The following is an 18,874-nucleotide window of genomic DNA, read 5'->3' as shown; positions in this document are numbered from 1 at the left end:
GTTTTAGTCGGTCTGCGTTGTGTTTCCAGAAGGCTCATTTTACTTTCTTCTGAATCTCTTCATTGTACATAAGTATATTTATTTATTTATCTATTTATTTAAATTAATTTGTGTCTTATTTACGTGATTAATTTATTGAAGAGACGTTCTTCAAAAGGGTTTTGTTTTATGGAACTTGCTTCATATTTGGGACTGAATTAGCTTCTGCATTGGTTTTTATTATTTGTATTATTATTTTCTGACATTTCAGACCCCTGAGTGAAATAATCTACTTCTTACACATTTAACTTGTTTAGACACCAGTGACCATTACCATCATTAACACTGACTTAAAGTTTTTAAATTGTCAATATTGCGCAAGAATATATTTTCCTCTGTGCAAGTGTGTCTCGACTTTGTATTGCTGTTGGGTCCATTGTAAGGAAAGGGGGGGCAAAAACAGTGGTGACAAGGTATATTTACTGTCATTGTCCTGAATGTGGAAATACAGAGTATGATATACATAAAAACATTTGCAGTCTGACCTCTGTCATTGGTAATGTTTACACTGTCTATTGAGATTAAAGTTAAACACATCTCTTAAGATAAGGATTCTATGGAAGTTCATTCCTGACAAGACTATTGAAAGATAACGGATAAAAAAACTAAAACTTTCCAGATAGTGATTTTATAATTACCTAAATCCAACAAAGCATATTCCTAGTTATCATTATTAGCTGCTACAAACAGATTGGTTGCGCGTCGAAATGGCAATGTAGAGCCGTTTTACTGCTTGTCATGTGAATTCTGCTTAACCCTAACCCTAGAATTCTACCCACGTTTTGGTTTTGGAGGCTTAAAGGCCTTATAAGATAAAAAAAATATATAATTGTTGTTGTTTACCAGTGCAAAAATCTTTAAAGATTATTTGAACCAATGAACCCAGATACAGACAATGTTCAAAAAGTTCAGTTTAATTCAAGTTGGTTTAAGGCAGGGTCAAAACCAGGAAACCCAGGAATTAGGTAACCAAAGCCAATAAAGGGGAAAGGCTGAATGGGGCTCAGAACCAGGAGATCAGGCAAACAAGCAAACAGATCCAATCAGGGGGCAGGCAGGAAACTCAAGGCTCAAAATCAGCCAGGCAGGGTCAAAACTGGGCAGACCAGATAATACGAACTGAACTCTCGAGCACTTGGCAAAACACACAAAACATTCTGGCAGGGGACAAATCAGAGTGAGGCGAGATATACAGGTATCTCAATAAATTAGAATATCGTGGAAAAGTTGATTCATTTCAGTATTTCTATTTAAAAAGTGAAACTCCTATGTGATATAGATTCATTTCAACCAAAGGGAATTATTTCAAGTGTCACACTCTGATCAGCTAATTAACTCAAAACACCTGCAAATTCTGCTTAACCCTAACCCTAGAATTCTACCCAAGTTTTGGTTTTGGAGACTTAAGAGAGAGATTTTCATAATTTTTGTTGTTTAGCAGTGCAAAAATCTTCTTATATATAATATGATGATGATGTCAATAATTGGCCCAGACACGACTCTCTGTTCCTTCACTCTTAAACCGTGACTCAAATTGTGGTCACTGGTCCCTTTCACTATTTTTGTTTTAATGGGCTTCCAAAGGATTCAGATATAAGTTTACATATCATGAACTCTGACAGGCATTTCTCAGCTACCAACAACTAACACCAACCTTTCTAAGGTACCTTTTCTAAAGGTGAACTCACTTTTTGCTGTCTGCAAGTCTTTGGTCTACATCTGTCACCATTTTGTTACAACCCTTTTACAGCACAACTTTAAGTAAGCAGTAAAATAAATGCTGACAGTTTACTGATAATGTTCAAATTGGAAACACTTGTGTTCTCTTTCAGTTTCAGTGTGTTTAGCCAACCTGTGCCTGTACGCAGCTTATTTTGACTGAAGACCATCTTTGCACTAATGACCAGTGGCTTCTTTGATAATACGTCCTAGTCCATTTGAAAAAAACTCAAATTAACATCACATCAACTTGTCTGCTGACAGGAATTGATGACAGAGCCAGATGTAGTCAAAGTGCTATGGATTTCAGGTATCGATGGAGAGCTGATGGAGTGAAGCTGTGCTGTCAAATGTGCATATGTTCAGTATTTTTTATGGAAAGATGAAATGTTGCAAAAAAAGGATGAATCCAGTCACAATATGTATTATTAGTTTTCCTGCAGCTCTTAACACTAGAACCACCAGAGGTCGCTGTATACCTAAAACCGCCAACGGGTCAAATTTACCCGCTATTGATTTTCAAGGTACAATGTTCTTTTATTTATCATGTAGAGCAGTGAGTTCTGATCACACAGGGATGAAACTTATACCAATAGAATCTGTGGACTTTCAGCTTTTCATATTATATAGTTTGTGCAGACAGCATGAAGTATAAAATATCGCTACCAGTGCTGATTTAAACGCTTGGTGTTAGACTTGTGTTTTGTTTAGGTACAAATCTCTCTATCTCTCTCTCTATCTATCTATAACTATCTATCTATCTATCTATCTATCTATCTATCTGTCTGTCTGTCTGTCTGTCTGTCTGTCTGTCTGTCTGTCTGTCTGTCTGTCTGTCTGTCTGTCTGTCTGTCTGTCTGTCTGTCTGTCTGTCTCTCTCTCTCTCTCTCTCTCTCTCTCTCTCTCTCTCTCTCTCTCTCTCTCTCTCTCTCTCTCTCTCTCTCTCTCTCCTCTCTCTATCAATCAATCAATCAATCAATCAATCAATCAATCAATCAATCAATCAATCTATCTATCTATCTATCTATCTATCTATCTATCTCTCTCTCTCTCTCTCTCAATCTATCTCTCTATCTATAAGGAACCGCAGTAGACAAAAGGCGTTGCTATAGCAACACGTCATGTTTACGCTGCATTTTCTATGAGGTAAATATTACCCGCTGGCGGGTATAGGTATAAAAGGAAAACATTTTGGCGATATTTTCAATCTGACTTCATATTGACAATTTTAACAACAGAGGGTGCTATATAACACTTTCAGGAAAAGTCACGGACTGGGAGACTTTAATATTTTATTGAAAAAAAGTTACATAGGCCTACAATAAAAAAACAGCTGCGGGTAAAATTGACCCGTTGGCGGTTCTAGTGTTAAGCAAATAAAATGTAACGTTGTAAAGTACGGGGTGGACTAAATAACAAAGGCAATGATTACACATCTACTGACAATAAATAAATTACTTTTTTCTGGATCTCTCATCTACGGTGGCCGACTGGGGCATAACAACACTCGCAGAGTTAGTCTGTCTCATAACTGCAAGTGTTCACAGAATATCTGAAATGTTAGCTAGCTGGTTTACAGCAGATCTGCAGTAATATCAGAAGGAATCATGTGATAACATTGTTAAAATAAGCCGATAAAACATTTTAGGTAAGTTTCCAACAACAAAGACAGTTGTCCAGTTTTGTAATCCTGAACGTCACCAAGCGCTCCGGTCCCAGCTGTGTGCGTCACTTTTTAGTGTCCCCTGGTTTCCGTAGTAATTTGAGCTTCTTGCAGCATTTTTTGTATTTGCAGTGTTTGTTTCCTCAACACATCAGGTTACCCATCAAAAGACCTAGGCCTTGAATTTAGCTCTGGTTGGCAGTAAACAGGAAGAAGAGGGTAATCTGTGTTCAAGAGCAGTGTGTACAGGATATTCACAAACAGACCAACACATCACTTACAACTTTAACAAAACAAAAAAAATATCAGCAGAGAGCAACCAGCATTATCTAATAATGATATAAAAAAGTTGCACCTGGCCTGATTAAAAAAGGAATTTAACCCAATAATGTCATACAATTGGGATGTTCACAGGTACAGATTATTTGAACCAATGAACACAGATACAGACAATGTTAACAAATGTCAGTTTAATTCAAGTCGGTTTAAGGCAGGGTCAAAACCAGGAAACCCAGGAATTAGGCAACCAAAGCCAATAAAGGGGGAAGGCTGAATGGGGCTCAGAACCAGGAGATCAGGCAAACAAGCAAACAGATCCAATCAGGGGGCAGGCAGGAAACTCAAGGCTCAAAATCAGCCAGGCAGGGTCAAAACTGGGCAGACCAGATAATACGAACTGAAACCTCGAGCACTTGGCAAAACACATCGTGGAAAAGTTGATTCATTTCAGTATTTCTATTTAAAAAGTGAAACTCCTATGTGATATAGATTCATTTCACCCAAAGTGAATGATTTCAAGTGTTTATTTGTTTTAATCTTGATGATTACGGCTTAAAGCTAATGAAAACCCCACATTCGGTATCTCAGAAAATTTAAATATTGAAAAAAGTTCAATATTATATGTAGGAGACATTTTATGGGTGTTGTTGGTGTGTCAGTTTACTTTATTTGTATTTATATTGCAATATTATTTTGGACACTTGGTGGCGGGGGTTAGCTGCACTGGGTGTATAAAAGGGGTCATAGGTGACCGGAAAGGACGAGGACACAGGAGGAAGAGAGCATACCGATTTCACCAGCCCGGCAGATGCTCATACCACAACCTTTGACACAGCATAAGTAAACCTTGGTATTGTAGCGACCCTGTATAGGGTGCTGTGTGGGTCACTCAAGCATCCCCCGTCTCTCTGCCAATCACAGAGCTGCACAGTAATGCTGGTCGGTGTGCGGGCCTGTGGTTGGAGAAGCAGAGGAGGGAGGGCTGCACAGGGTGTGACGTTGACCCCGCTGTGTGGTGTGTGTTGGTGTGTGGAGTACTAGAGTGACGTTGAACCTGTGACCTGTAACCTTTAACCTGTGAACCTGTATTTGTATGCTACCAAAGGAGCTATTAAACCTAAGAACTTGAGGCCTGTTTCCGACTCCTATTGTGGAACATTACATTGGTGTCAGAAGTGACTTTTTCGAACGAAGGACGTATATCCTGACGGGAGCTCGTAACTGCGTCACGGAGTTAGCCAGTGAGCTAGCGGAGATGGATGAGTTTGGCAGGATGGGAGTGAAGCAACAAATAAAAAGTAACAGAGAGGAAGATGGAAAATGCGGGTGGTTGAAGGACATGAGTACGGAGTTCAAGAGTGCACGGGAGGCGAGAGAGCGCCTGAGAGAGTCGGCGGTGAGGATGGCTAGAGACGCGGGGATGACTCCTTCCTCAGCAGCGTTTCGCGCCATTGACATTCGGGATGAAAACAACAATGGCGGCGCCCAGCAACCAGCAGTGTTTCCCATACATTGATTTATTTGTGACGGGCCGCCACAATTAAATATCGTCCGCCACAAATGGATCTCATAAAAAAAGAATTAAATAATAATTGTATTTTTTTTTTTTACTCACCCATACAGGCCTGTCTCTCTCTTCCCATTCCTGTCTAAAACACTTGAACGCGCTGTCTTTAAACAACTCTCCTGTTATCTCCATCAGAACAACCTTCTTGATCCGCACCAGTCTGGTTTCAAGGCAGGTCACTCCACAGAAACTGCTCTCCTTGCTGTCTCTGAGGAACTGCACACGGCTAAAGCAGCCTCCCTCTCCTCTGTCATCATCCTTTTGGACCTGTCAGTTGCATTCGACACGGTGAACCATCAGATCCTCCTTCGCACTCTCCAAGAACTTGGAGTTTCAGGCTCTGCACTTTCCCTCCTCACCTCCTACCTCAAAGACCGCACCTACAGGGTAACTTGGAGAGGGTCCGAGTCCGACCCTTGTCAATTAACTACAGGGGTCCCTCAGGGCTCTGTCCTTGGTCCCCTCCTCTTCTCTCTGTACACAAACTCGCTCGGATCGGTCATTAGCCCGCATGGTTTTTCATACCACTGCTACGCTGACGACACCCAATTAATTCTGTCCTTTCCCCGCTCAGAGACCCAGGTCGTCGCACGCATCTCTGCTTGTCTAGCAGACATCTCTCAGTGGATGTCTGCTCACCAGCTCAAGCTCAACCTTGACAAGACTGAACTGCTTTTCTTTCCGGGAAAAGATTGTCCCACTCTTGACCTACATCGGCACCTCTGTTGTTTCCCCGACTCAGACTGCAAGGAATCTGGGTGTGACCCTAGGTAACAACCTGTCCTTCACTGCAAACATCGCTGCTACAACCCGCTGCTGCAGATACACTCTTTACAACATCAGGAGGATACGTCCCCTCCTGACCCAGAAAGCGACGCAACTTCTGGTCCAGGCTCTCGTCATCTCACGCCTAGACTACTGCAAGTCCCTCCTGGCTGGTCCCTCCTGGCTGGTCTACCTGCACTCTGTGTGACTCCCCAGTATCTGCTGTGAAGTTTTTCCGCTTCCTGGGCACTATCATCGCCCAGGACCTCAAACATCTGCTCCCTCATCAAAAAAGCACAGCAGAGGATGTTCTTCCTGAGGCAGCTGAAGAAATTCAACCTGCCAAAGACGATGATGGTGAACTTCTGCAGCGGGTCATCCGCTCTGCAGAAAAGGTGATCGGCTGCAATCTGCCATCCCTCCACGACCTGCATGCCTCCAGGACCCTGAGGCAGGCAGGGAAGACACAAACTGTTCACCCCCCTCCCCTCTGGCAGGAGGCTGCGCTCCATCGGGACCAGAACCTCTCGGCACCTGAACAGTTTCTTCCCCTCCGCTATACCGGCCTCTTAAACAAGGCCCGGCCCCCCCGCTGACACTTTACCTCTGCCACATCATAGACTATATGCATTACATTAATGCACACAATGTTCATACTCCTAGATGCACACATTCTTATTTCACATTTCATAGTTTATATTCTAAAATTCATTCATAGCATTCTATTTCCATGTAAATTACTGCTTTATTTAATTTGTATTGCTATTTAACTGTATTTTATTTTATTACGGTGTAAAAGATTCTGTGTTTTATATTAGATTTCTTGTTTTTTATATTTTATGTATGCACCATGGCATCAAGTCAAATTCCTAGTATGTGCGAACCTACCTGGCAATAAACCTGATTCTGATTCTGATGTGCCATCCGACCTCTGCAGCTCATCCAGAATGCAGCGGCTCGTCTGGTCTTCAACCTTCCTAAATGTTCCCACACCACACCGCTCCTCCGCTCCCTTCACTGGCTTCCAGTAACTGCTAGAATCCACTTCAAGACACTGGTACTTGCATACCATGCTGTGAATGGATCTGGCCCTTCCTACATCCAGGACATGGTTAAACCATACACCCCAGCACGTGCACTCCGCTCTGCATCAGCCAAATGGCTCGCTGCACCCGCACTGCGAGGGGGACCCAAGTTCCCATCAGCAAAAACACGTTGGTTTGCTATCCTGGCTCCAAAATGGTGGAATGAGCTCCCCATTGACATCAGGACAGCAGAAAGCTTACACATCTTCCAGAGCAGACTAAAAACTCATCTCTTTCGACTCCACTTCGAGCGATAGAATTACTAATAAACCACTTATATACTAATAAAGGACTGGCTTATCTAAAGCCAGTTGAGTAGCACTTGTTTTGGCTCTATGAAACCTGATGTACTTATATGATTCTGTTTTCTTCAAGTTTGTATCTTCTTGGTCGAATGCACTTATTGTAACTCGCTTTGGATAAAAGCATCAGCTAAATGCAACGTAATTTGTTTTGGTGGTCTAATGGATAGTGAGGTGGGCTGATGATCGGAAGGTTGCGAGTTCAAATCCCGCCTGGAACACCACTACTAGTGTGCCCTTGAGTAAGGCACTTAGCCCTCAGTTACTCCAGGGAGAATGTCCCTGTAATTGGTCATTGTAAGTAGCTTTGGAATAAGGCGTCTGCTAAATGCCTAAATTGTAAATTATATTTTTGGGAGAATAAATCCCACAGATCCTCGACTCCGGTGTGTCTCACTCATTAACAACGCAACACAGAGCAACAAGAACTACAGTAGCCATGAACTCGCATGTATTTTCTTATTTACATAAGAATAAGTGTAAACGCACACTCTGTGCACACCATGTGCACACACGTGCGTCGTGCTCATCCACCAGCTCAAAGGCTAATTTAGCACTGGCTATGGCTATGGCAAGGGTTGAAGCAGCACAGGCTAGAACAGCACACTCTAATGGCGTATTTCCACTGCAGGGCCTCGCACGGCTTAGTACGGTACAGTTAGGTCTTGGTAGGCCAGGCTCACTTTATGCTGCGTTTCCATTACAGTTTAGTAGCTGGGGTAGTAACTATAGTAACGCAGTGTAGGCGGAGCCGTGATGTCATCTTCAATGCGAAACACAAAACCAACATCAGCCGTTAGCTGTTAGCACTCAGAGCTCACAGCTCCTCATATATGTTCAGAAACTAGACAAAAGTTAAACAAGTACAAACCACAGACTGCCTGTGTCATGGCGAGTACAGTCGCTGGTTTATTTATGTCTGTATAGGCCGTTGTTGTGAGTGTGGACGGTCGGAGCATATACAACGTTAGCTTAGCCGATCTCCATTCATTAAACACGCCTGCCGTCTTGTCTGCAGACTTGTCAAAGCATTAATTCATGGTTTTTGCTAACAGGTATCAGTATGTTGTTACTTCGGCATCATTTTGAAACGTGTATTACAATTAAATCACGGTAAAATATGTTCATTTTTGTTGTAGTTGTAGCCCCCTTGCCAGCGATTCTCTCTCTAGTTTCGCATACTCAGCCCGGTTGTTGGCCCGGAAAGAACCTGGATTTTGGAGGGCCCGAAAAACTGTGAAAAAGTACCCGTTAGCCGGAACTACCCCTAGTGGAAACGCAACAAAAAACGGGCCGGGTTTGGCACGGCACGCTTAAACCGTGCTACGCGCTACAGTGGAAATGCGCCATAAGTGGGAAATTGAGCTAAAAGTTGAGCAAGCACGCATCCAAGCTACATGCTTGATGCATTAAAGGAAGAAAAAGAGAAAGATGCTGCCATAGCTGAAGTAAAAATGTTGCAGGCTGGTTTACTAGAGCTTGATGTTGAAGAGGCCAGCAGAGGCTCTAATCCAGTGTCTCAACACTTTAAGTACCAGCGCACCGCTGCTTATGTGAAAGAGCAAACCAGCATGTGCATAGGTGGATCGTCCTAGCAAAATTAGTGACATTGTTGCCCCCATAGGCCCACACCTAAATGAACCATCACAACATAGTAAAGGAGAGGATGTTAAGCCTACACAGTCCTACTCACTTAAAGGCCTTGCTCAAACACAAGCTGCTGTTTCAACCCAAACTACGCCTCACCACACATTAAAGGCTCCTTGACCTGGTACACCAGCATCGCCATGAAATCTCAATAAGCAGTCTCCATTCTCTGCTTATCAGCCTGACCAAGGTACGCCCTATGAAGCCAGTTACCACAACCCTCAAACCACTAACGATCTGGCTAAATATCTTGCCCGCAGTAACTTAGTGACATCAGGCCTCACAACATTCGACGATCAACCAATGAATTATTGGGCTTGGAAAACGTCCTTCCTAAGTGCTATTGCTGGTCTGGATCTGTCTGTTGGAGAAGAACTCGACCTGCTCTGCAAATATCTGGGAAAAGAGTCATCAGATCAGGTGAGGAAAATCAAGGCCGTCAACATCAGACACCCTGACGCTGGACTAATGATGGCCTGGGAGAGGCTTGAGGAAATATACGGCTCACCTGAGGCTATTGAACAGGCTCTCTTTGACAAGCTGGAAAGCTTCCCCAAACTGACCAACAAAGACCCAAAACGACTCAGACATAGGCGGAGTTTGACATTTGCGCTTGGGGGGGCAAACCTTTTTTACTGACGTCAGTACACAGTCCCAACTATTGCGTGGGGTGCTACGGATACAGTAGCAATAAAGCCAGCGTTCACCGCACTGAGTATGACTTTTCCACATACGAACACAACTCGTCCCGTCATGCACGCCTAATGCCCGCCGTACACACACACTCATATGGAAGGGGCGGTCTCTCCCCCCAACAACAGTGCATTACATAACTGTAAAACTTATCATAACTGTGCACATCTTATACTTATTTGATAACTACTATATCCCTTGGTTACTTGAACACGCTACAATATTATTAACCAGTGTCCTACCTTAGTGCAGAAGTAGACCCCTTTTTTTACGTTCCGCATATATGTCCACTATCCCCTCAGGTGACAGCTGTGCATCCTCAATGTGAAGAACCGCAAGTGAGGAAAATCTTGTTCCTCCCATCGTTGACCGCAGCCAGTTCCGAATTCTCCTCATTGCAGAAAAACTTCTCTGAGGTGGCAGATCCGATAGGCAGAGTCAGTGCCAACTGGAGCATCTTGTATATTCTTGTAATACAATAGCTGAATCACTTGTATGCAAAAAAAAACTTGTGTCCTCACACACACACACGTCACAACATGCTCAAAAATGAAATTATTTCAAACAAAACATGATATTATTCAGATTTGTATTGTAACAATCATTTTATTACATCTATTAAAAATATTGATATACGAAATATTTGTATTGGAACAGTTTTAGACGTAGTAATGCTGTAACATATTTCAGCCACTAGGGGGGGCAATGCCCCCCCTGCCCCCCCGCAAAATCTGCCTATGGACTCATAGAGTTAGCAGACCTGCTGTTAGAGCTGCTAAGAGAGATGGCTCCCTCCCAGGTCTGTCATATTTGGATACTTCCAGAGGGGTTAAGCCCATCATCGAAAAACTCCCATCCAACATCCAAGAAAAGTGGATATCTTATGGTTCAAGATACAAACGTGATCATCATGTCAGTTTCCCACCTTTCTCTGTCTTTGCAGACTTTGTTCGTACAGAGGCAAAAGCTCGTAATGATCCCAGCTTCAACCTCTCCACGACAGTTCCTATGGAGAAAAAGAGTACGTGGGAGAAATCCACGAAGATGCCTGTATCTGTTCACAAGACACAAGTGTCGTCTACTGACAGATATGAAAGCAGAGAGGATAAGAAGCTAACAGACCCAAACAACCATTGTCCTCTACATAAGAAACCACACCCTCTGAAGAAATGCAGAAGCTTTAGACAAAATAGTCTAGAGGAGCGCAAACAGCTCTTAAAGGAACATTCCTTCTGCTTCCGGTGCTGCTCCTCTACTGGTCATCTCGCCAGAAACTGCACGGCTGAGGTGAAATGTATAGAATGTGGGAGCACGGGTCACGTGTCAGCACTACACCCAGGACCAGCAGTCTGGAAACCTAAGCCCTCTCCTCCCTCTTCAGAGCACGGCGGGGAGGAAGACAAAGCAGACCATCAGGTCACATCAAGGTGCACACAAGTGTGTGGTGAAGGCGTTAGCGCACGAGCATGCTCAAAAATATGCCTTGTGTATCCAGCTGGTCGCTCGGAAGAGGCCAAGAAAATGTATGCAATATTGGACGAGCAGAGTAATCGTTCCTTGGCACGCTCTGAGTTCTTCAAAGTTTTCAAAATCACAGGGCCTTCCTTCCCTTACACACTGAAAACATGCGCTGGACTAACTCAGACAACAGGGAGAAGAGCTAGTGGGTTCACAGTGGAATCAGCAGACAAAAAGCTAAGCTTTCCTTTGCCTTCACTTTTAGAGTGCAACCAAGTTCCCAACAACCGCTCCGAAGTCCCTACGCCAAATGCAACTCATCACCATGCTCACCTGAAGTGCATCGCCAACAAAATACCACCTCTCGATCCTAACGCTGACATACTCCTCTTGCTGGGCAGAGACATTCTCAGGGTCCACAAGGCCCATGAGCAGATAAGTGGTCCAGACAACGCACCGTTCGCCCAAAGGCTGGACCTGGGATGGGTTGTCGTTGGTGACGTGTGTCTAGCAGGTGCTCACAAACCACTAGAGGTGAACAGTTACAAGACGTCTATCTTGGATAATGGTCGTACTAGCCATCTGCAGCCATGCAACAACCAAATCAAGGTAAGAGAAATATTCAATCAAGCCCCTGACGACACACATCATCCAGCACTGACCTCTACGTTCAACACAGCAACACATGATGCAGGCAGTCTTGGTCAAACCATCTTCACGCAAACTGCCAACGACCACAAACTAGCACCATCCGTAGAAGATATGAAGATCACGGAAGCAGAGTTTCATCAAGACAGCTCAAGATCGTCTTGCCTCATTGAGACGCACGCTGGAAAAACGGCCACGGATGAAAGCCCACTTTCTAGAGTTCATGGCAAACATGTTCGGCAAAAGATACGCAGAGACTGCACCGCCCCTGAAACCAGGACAAGAGTGCTGGTATCTGCCGCTGTTTGGTGTGTATCATCCCAAAAAGCCAGATAAGATTTGTGTGGTCTTTGACTCCAGTGCACAATTTGAAGGAGTGTCACTCAACGAGGTTCTGCTCACAGGCCCTGACCTGAATAACGGCTTGGTTGGGCTGCTAATGAGGTTCAGGAAGGAACAGGTGGCTATCACTGCTGACATAGAACACATGTTCCACTGCTTTGTTGTAAGAGAGGACCACAGAGACTTTCTGCGCTTCCTCTGGTACAGAAACAACGACCCCACCAGCGATATAGTGGAGCACAGGATGCGGGTCCACCACTTCGGGAACAGTCCCTCTCCAGCTGTGGCCATTTATGGTCTACGGAGAGCAGCTAAAGAAGCATAGACCAACTATGGCAGTGATGCAAGAAGCCTTGTGGACCGTGAGTTTTACGTCGATGACGTCCTGAAGTCCTTCAAAAGCGAAGAAGAAGCCATCAGTGTACTCGGCCGAGCGCAGAAAATGCTTGCAGCCTCTAATCTCAAGTTGCACAAAGTCACATCAAACCGCCCAAGAGTCATCAAAGCATTCCCACCTGAGGATCGTTCCAAGGATGTTGGAAACCTAGACCTCTTTACCGATGAGCTCCCTACCCAACGAAGCCTCGGTCTGTCCTGGAACATGTGCACAGATGCCTTCACGTTTCAGATTGCAAACGACCAGAAGCCGTTTACTCGCAGAGGAGTGCTGTCTGCAGTTAACAGTCTGTACGACCCCCTTGGGTTCCTCGCACCAGTAACAGTACGCAGGAAAAGAATACTCCGAAAGCTCACCGTGCAAGCAGACGACTGGGATGTGCCACTCCCCAAAGACATGGAGCTTGACTGGACTACACGGAAGGAGTCTCTACAAGACTTACAAGAACTCCAGATACCACGCCTTATGCACCCTTTTCTACTGCAGGTGCTAAAACAAGAGAACTCTGTGTCTTCGGAGACGCTTCAGTGACAGCAATCGCAGCAGTGGCCTATATCAAGCTGACCAGCCATGAAGGTCAAACCGAGGTAGGCTTCATCTTTGGGAAGACAAAGTTGGCTCCCCAGCCTGGACACACTATTCCAAGACTTGAACTGTGTGTGGCTGTGCTCGCAGTAGAGATCGCCGAGTTGATAGTTGCAGAGATGGATGTAGCATTCGAAAACATCACATATTACACAGACAGTAAAGTTGTGCTAGGCCAGTGGTTCTCAAATGGGGTTACGCGGATCCCTAGGGGTACGTTGGAGTACTGCAGGGGGTACGTGAGATTTATTTTATGTTAATGAAAAAAAAAATATTCTAAAAAAAATATATACCAATTTTAGGAAAAGTAACAAAGTTTGAGCAGTGTGGGTTTATTAACAGAGTTACACATATTTCAAAACGTGAAGTGTAATAACTGCAGTTTGCCTCCCTGTCAGAATGACAAAGATCCTCAGTGAAGCACAAGCCCATGTTTCTCACTACATTGTAAGTACAACTTATTAAAAAGATCAGTTCAATGCAACTAATGTCATCGTAGTGTTATTGCATGATGTTAAAATTGGTTTGCCATGAATTTAGTGATGGATTGTAAACATTTGAAATGTAGCATTTAATTGTTTCTCAGTTACAAGGTTGTTGTTTTAATAAATCAGACACTGATGGTGCAAGGCTGTACTGTACCTCTTTATATAGGCATTTTGTCCCTAACAAATAGTTGTTGCGCTGATCAGGGGGTACTTGGCTGAATTTTTTTTCTAAGGGGGTACATTACTGAAAAAAGTTTGAGAATCACTGTGCTAGGCTACGTCCACAACCAGTCGAGGAGATTTTATGTCTTCGTGCACAACAGGGTCCAACGCATTCATCAGTCACCATGTCTTGGCCAGTGGAAATACGTGCGTACAGACCTCAATCCAGCAGACATCGGGTCCAGATCTGTGTCGCCAGCTCTCCTAAACAGTACAACGTGGCTCACAGGACCAGCCTTTCTCAAGGATGCATCCATGCATCCTCCTGAGTTGGAAGAGACTTATGACCTCATCAACCCTGTTCTTGACTCTGAGGTTCGTCCCGAAGTGACAACAAGTCTGACATGTGTCACCAGAGATGTGGTACACCCTGAACTATTCGAATGCTTTTCAAAGTACATCACTCTTGTCAGAGCAGTAGCACGCTTGATCCATGTAGCTCGCTCTTTCTCCCGTTCTGTTAACGACAAGTGTCATAGGTGGCACATCTGCCATCCAACAGAGGAAGAGCTGACAAAGGCCAAGATGTGCATCGTGAAGAGCGTCCAGTACGAGAGTTATGCAGAGGAGCTCAAATGTTTGAGATCAGGATCTAACATTGCTTCATCTAGCAGCTTGTGGAAGTTGCATCCTGTAGTGGGGGACGACAGACTCCTAAGAGTAGGAGGCCGCATACGTCACTCAAGTCTGAGCTCAGACGATGCTCACCCCATAATCATTCCCTGCCGACACCATCTGGCAACGCTGCTGGTCCATCACCATCACCAGGCAGTGAAGCACCAAGGAAGGCACTTCACCGAAGGAGCTGTCCAAGCTGCAGGGTTCTGGTTGGTAGGAGCAAAGCGCAGTATCAGCAGTGTGCTCTTCAAATGTGTAACCTGCCGGAAGCTGAGGGGAAAGACAGAACATCAACAGATGTTGGATCTACCAGCCAAACGACTGCAAGTAGCACCTCCTTTCACCTACGTAGGTGTCGACGTCTTCGGGCCATGGGAAGTTGCCTCATCGAGAGGGCTTTTGGGATGATGAAGGCACGGTGGAGAGGGATCTTCTTCAAGGCCCTGGAAGGCAATTGCATTGTGGTGCTTTGGGGCATCTTGTAATCAGCTCTGACAGGTCGGCTAGGTTATTAGTGGATAGATTAGTTAGTACTTTTTCCCTTTTATGTAAAGCACTTGTTTATTGAAGCACTGTTTCTGAGTGTTATCCAAACCATCCAACTTAAACATTTTTAGCAGGCTCTGTAAACATTAAGAAAACGCTCATTCTGCTCCATAGAGCGCTGCATCGCGGGCCTCCTCCTTTTCCGCCTGCTTTTTGAGGAAGGCTAACACACGGCCACTTCTCCTTGGCCTTTTAGGGGGTGGTTGGGAGCTGGTGGGGGGCACTGACTCCTCCTCATTGCTGAGGGAGGGTGAATTGATGGCCTTTCCCCAATTGCCTCATGCATGGCCTCAAACCATGGCCAGGTAGCTGCTGAGGCCTCTCCCCCGTCTGTACCTGTCCCAGTTGGGGGATTCTTTAACTCCTATTAGCACCACAGATAACAGACTGTTTATAATTGTTTTAACATTTTAATATAGAAGGATGGGTTAGCCAGTGGAAGTCTGTATCATAATATCTACAAATACTAACCCCCCACAGTGCCCAGCCATGGGATTTTCTTTACCTTGTATTTTGTCTTCAGGTTGTCCCATCTTTTAGATGCCTGTGGACCAGTCACCTGGCCCTCCAGATCCATCTCCTTAACAACCTGCCTTTAGGTCAAAATGATCTTAATTAACCATGCACATTTGTGACCTGCTCCGTCGAAATCAGTCGCATTGACCCGAAGACACATTTTGAGTTGTATACACTGTTGGAAAGAGGAGATTCCTAGCTTTCTGATGATATCTGGATTGTTGTTGTACTCAAAATATTAAGCAAAATATGTCACATTATATAATGACTGTCACCGAGTCATCATTTTGAGAAAAAGGCCTTTAAAGTTTCCTCTTCTCTGGAATCCATCGATCTGATTGATTATTAGCGGAGCAAATGATCAAAATACTACGGAGGGAAGATATTTTCGTTTAGATTACTGGTCTGGGGGAAGCTTGCAAGTGTGTGTGTGTGTATACGTGTGTGTGTTTGTGTAATTTTGCATTTGTGTGTATTGTGTTTGTTTCCCGGGCAAAACACTCACGAGAAACACCGGCTGTTGTTATGCCTGCTGTGACGTCAAGTTACTCCGTTCTCCGCTTGTAATTATGGCGTTACAAGCTTCATAGTTGTATTTATCATCTGAATTTGCCGAATCAAGTTTAATATTCTGAAAGCCAAGACTTTGTTGATTTGAAATCAGATGAAAACAAACTGTAACGGACCCTTCCGTGTTATCTATGATTACTATACGCCTTACATTCATAATTTCAGCCGGAGGGAGGGGAAGCAGCGCTGCGGAACAGCAGAGTGGCGAGTGAGAGCTGTCATCTTCCCTTTACAAGCTTCAAAAATGTATTTATCGTGTGATTTTAGAAATAAAAGTTTCATATTCTGAAAGCCAAGACTTTGTTTATTTAAAATCAAACAAAACACCCGAACCCCGAAAAACTATTTTTTTACGCAAATCCACGTTTATTTTTAAATGAGCCGTTGCGACTTCCGACTGATTTATTTTGCCGCTGAAAAGGTGGCCCATCTTAACCCTTAATTAGGGCAAGGGTTTCAGCATCTGTGACTGAAATAAATAAAATGATAAAGGCTTGCAATAGAACAACGCTGGAAATCAAGAATTAACCCTCTCCTCAATCTCCCAAGCGAGGGTGCCGATCACTCGAGGAGCAGGAAGAATAGTGTCCGGTATACCGCAGGTGTCTCCCCTCCCCCCCGAACTGCCGGGACAGGGCGTCGGCCTTCACGCTGGCTTGCCGGGAATTAAGTCTTTGGGCCGACCGGATATATTTCAGGTTCTTGTGGTCAGTCCAAACAGGATGGCCCCCACCCCTACATCGGAGGCGTCCGCCTCCACCACCAACTGTGCAGCGGGGTCTGGTAGTTGTAGGATAGGAGCCGACGTAAACCGGCCCTTGAGGCCCTGAAAAGCCTCCTCGGCTGCAGGGGACCACCGGAACGTCACCTTGGACGAGGTCAGGGCGGTGAGCGGGCCGGCCACGGTGCTGTAGCCACAGATGAACCGTCTGTAAAAGTATGCGAACCCCAGGAAACGCTGTGTGGAGTATATTTTTATATAACATGACTGATTCTTATTATTACATTATAAGCTTATTGTGCTCATTTCATGTTGCTATGACTTTGGAATAAATAGACAAAATCACCAATCCCATTGGATAGGAAACGAAGGGAAAAGTCACAGAAGAAAATGTTTAGCTTGCAATACAGAGTAGCAAGGTCAGGTGCACACACTGAAGAATACAAAGAGCAGAGTTGGGTGTAACGCATTACAAAGTAACGCGTTACTGTAATAATATTACTTTTGTCGGTAACGGAGTAGTGTAACGCGTTACTTTTATAATTCAGTAATCACACTACAGTTACTAACATTGCCCCGACACGCGTTACTTCGTTACTTTTATAAAATCAGTCATAATCACACTGACAGACAAGAGGGGTTTCCGCCGCAGGTTTATATGTACGTAATCTGCGCGACTTGCGCGTCCACATCTCCACGTGCAGTGCTGCATAAACATGGCTGAGTCAGCGATAACTTTCGAGGGGTGGAGGTATGCCCATTATTTTGAGTTTGTCCGAAGAATAGACAGGAATGTGACGGTGAGGTGCAAACTGTGTCCAGGCCAGAAGCTGTTATCCACTGCTGCAAACACCACGTCAAACCTCAACAAACACCTGCAAAGAACACATGCTAAGGTGAAGCTAATAGCTAAGGACCCCCGAACCCAGAGTGAGGATGTTGTGAGTGCGCCGCCGCCGACTCCGAAGCAGCACAAATTAGAATTTGGAGGACCGGTAACCAAAGCAGAGATGGACAGGCTTGTAGCATCCTTGATAGTAGAGGTAATGTTGCCCATTTGCACAGTGGAATCACCATCGCATCGTTCAGAGATATACTGCGCAAAATACAGATAGCAGGAGACAGAGGACAGCCATGGTCAGAGCTATCTGGATCAGTCTTATGCGACAATGGAAACTGAACTAAAGAGAACATTTGAAACTTTAGCAGTCTGCGTGATCTGCCTGTAGGGAGGGGCGGGACGGCCCTGCGAGTAAAGTAACGAGTAAAGTAACGAGTAAAGTAACGAGTTACTTTATGTAGAGAGTAACGAAGTAGTGTAATATATTACTTTTTTTTTAAAGTAATATGTAATATGTAATATATTACTTTTTTTTAGTAACGACCCCATCTCTGACAAAGAGTTATTCATAAACAGGACATCGCTCCGACTTTGAGCTTTGGGTGAGCTCCGCGCCCACACATAACTAGGTACCAGTATAATGAAGGATTTCATTTTGTAGCCTATGTAGAAACGTTAGCAAAAACAAATTACTAGGATAGCGGATAGAGTAGGAAGGGACTTTCACAGGCTGGCCGAATGCTGATTGGAAGGTCGTGTTGCCAAGAGACTTTGTCTAAGTCTGTGCACCAACAAGAGAGAGCCAAAGTCTAAACCAAGGTTACTCTCCATCTAGTCTCAACCAATCATAAATGTATGGGCAACGCCCTTTGTAATAAAATGTATTGTTGCACGAGGTTCTGGGCTCTTTCCGGAAATAGACTGACAGATTACAGCTCTGCTGCCTGTTATTTCTGTGACCGGACGGAGTCCTTGGCCAAGTGAATATATATATTTTGCTCTCTTATAATAAATAGTTAAACTTAGAAGTTGTCTGTCTTTCCTGGAATTTTGAACACAACAGCTGCAGCTCCTTTCGGGAATCAGGAACCCGCCTACTTCGTTACTCTCTACATAAAGTAACTCGCTACTTTACTTGTTACTTTACTCGTTACTTTACTCGT

The sequence above is a fragment of the Trematomus bernacchii genome, unplaced genomic scaffold (genome assembly GCF_902827165.1).
Source record: "Trematomus bernacchii unplaced genomic scaffold, fTreBer1.1, whole genome shotgun sequence".
Lineage (NCBI taxonomy): Eukaryota > Metazoa > Chordata > Actinopteri > Perciformes > Nototheniidae > Trematomus > Trematomus bernacchii.
Note: the sequence above shows the minus strand (reverse complement) of the source record.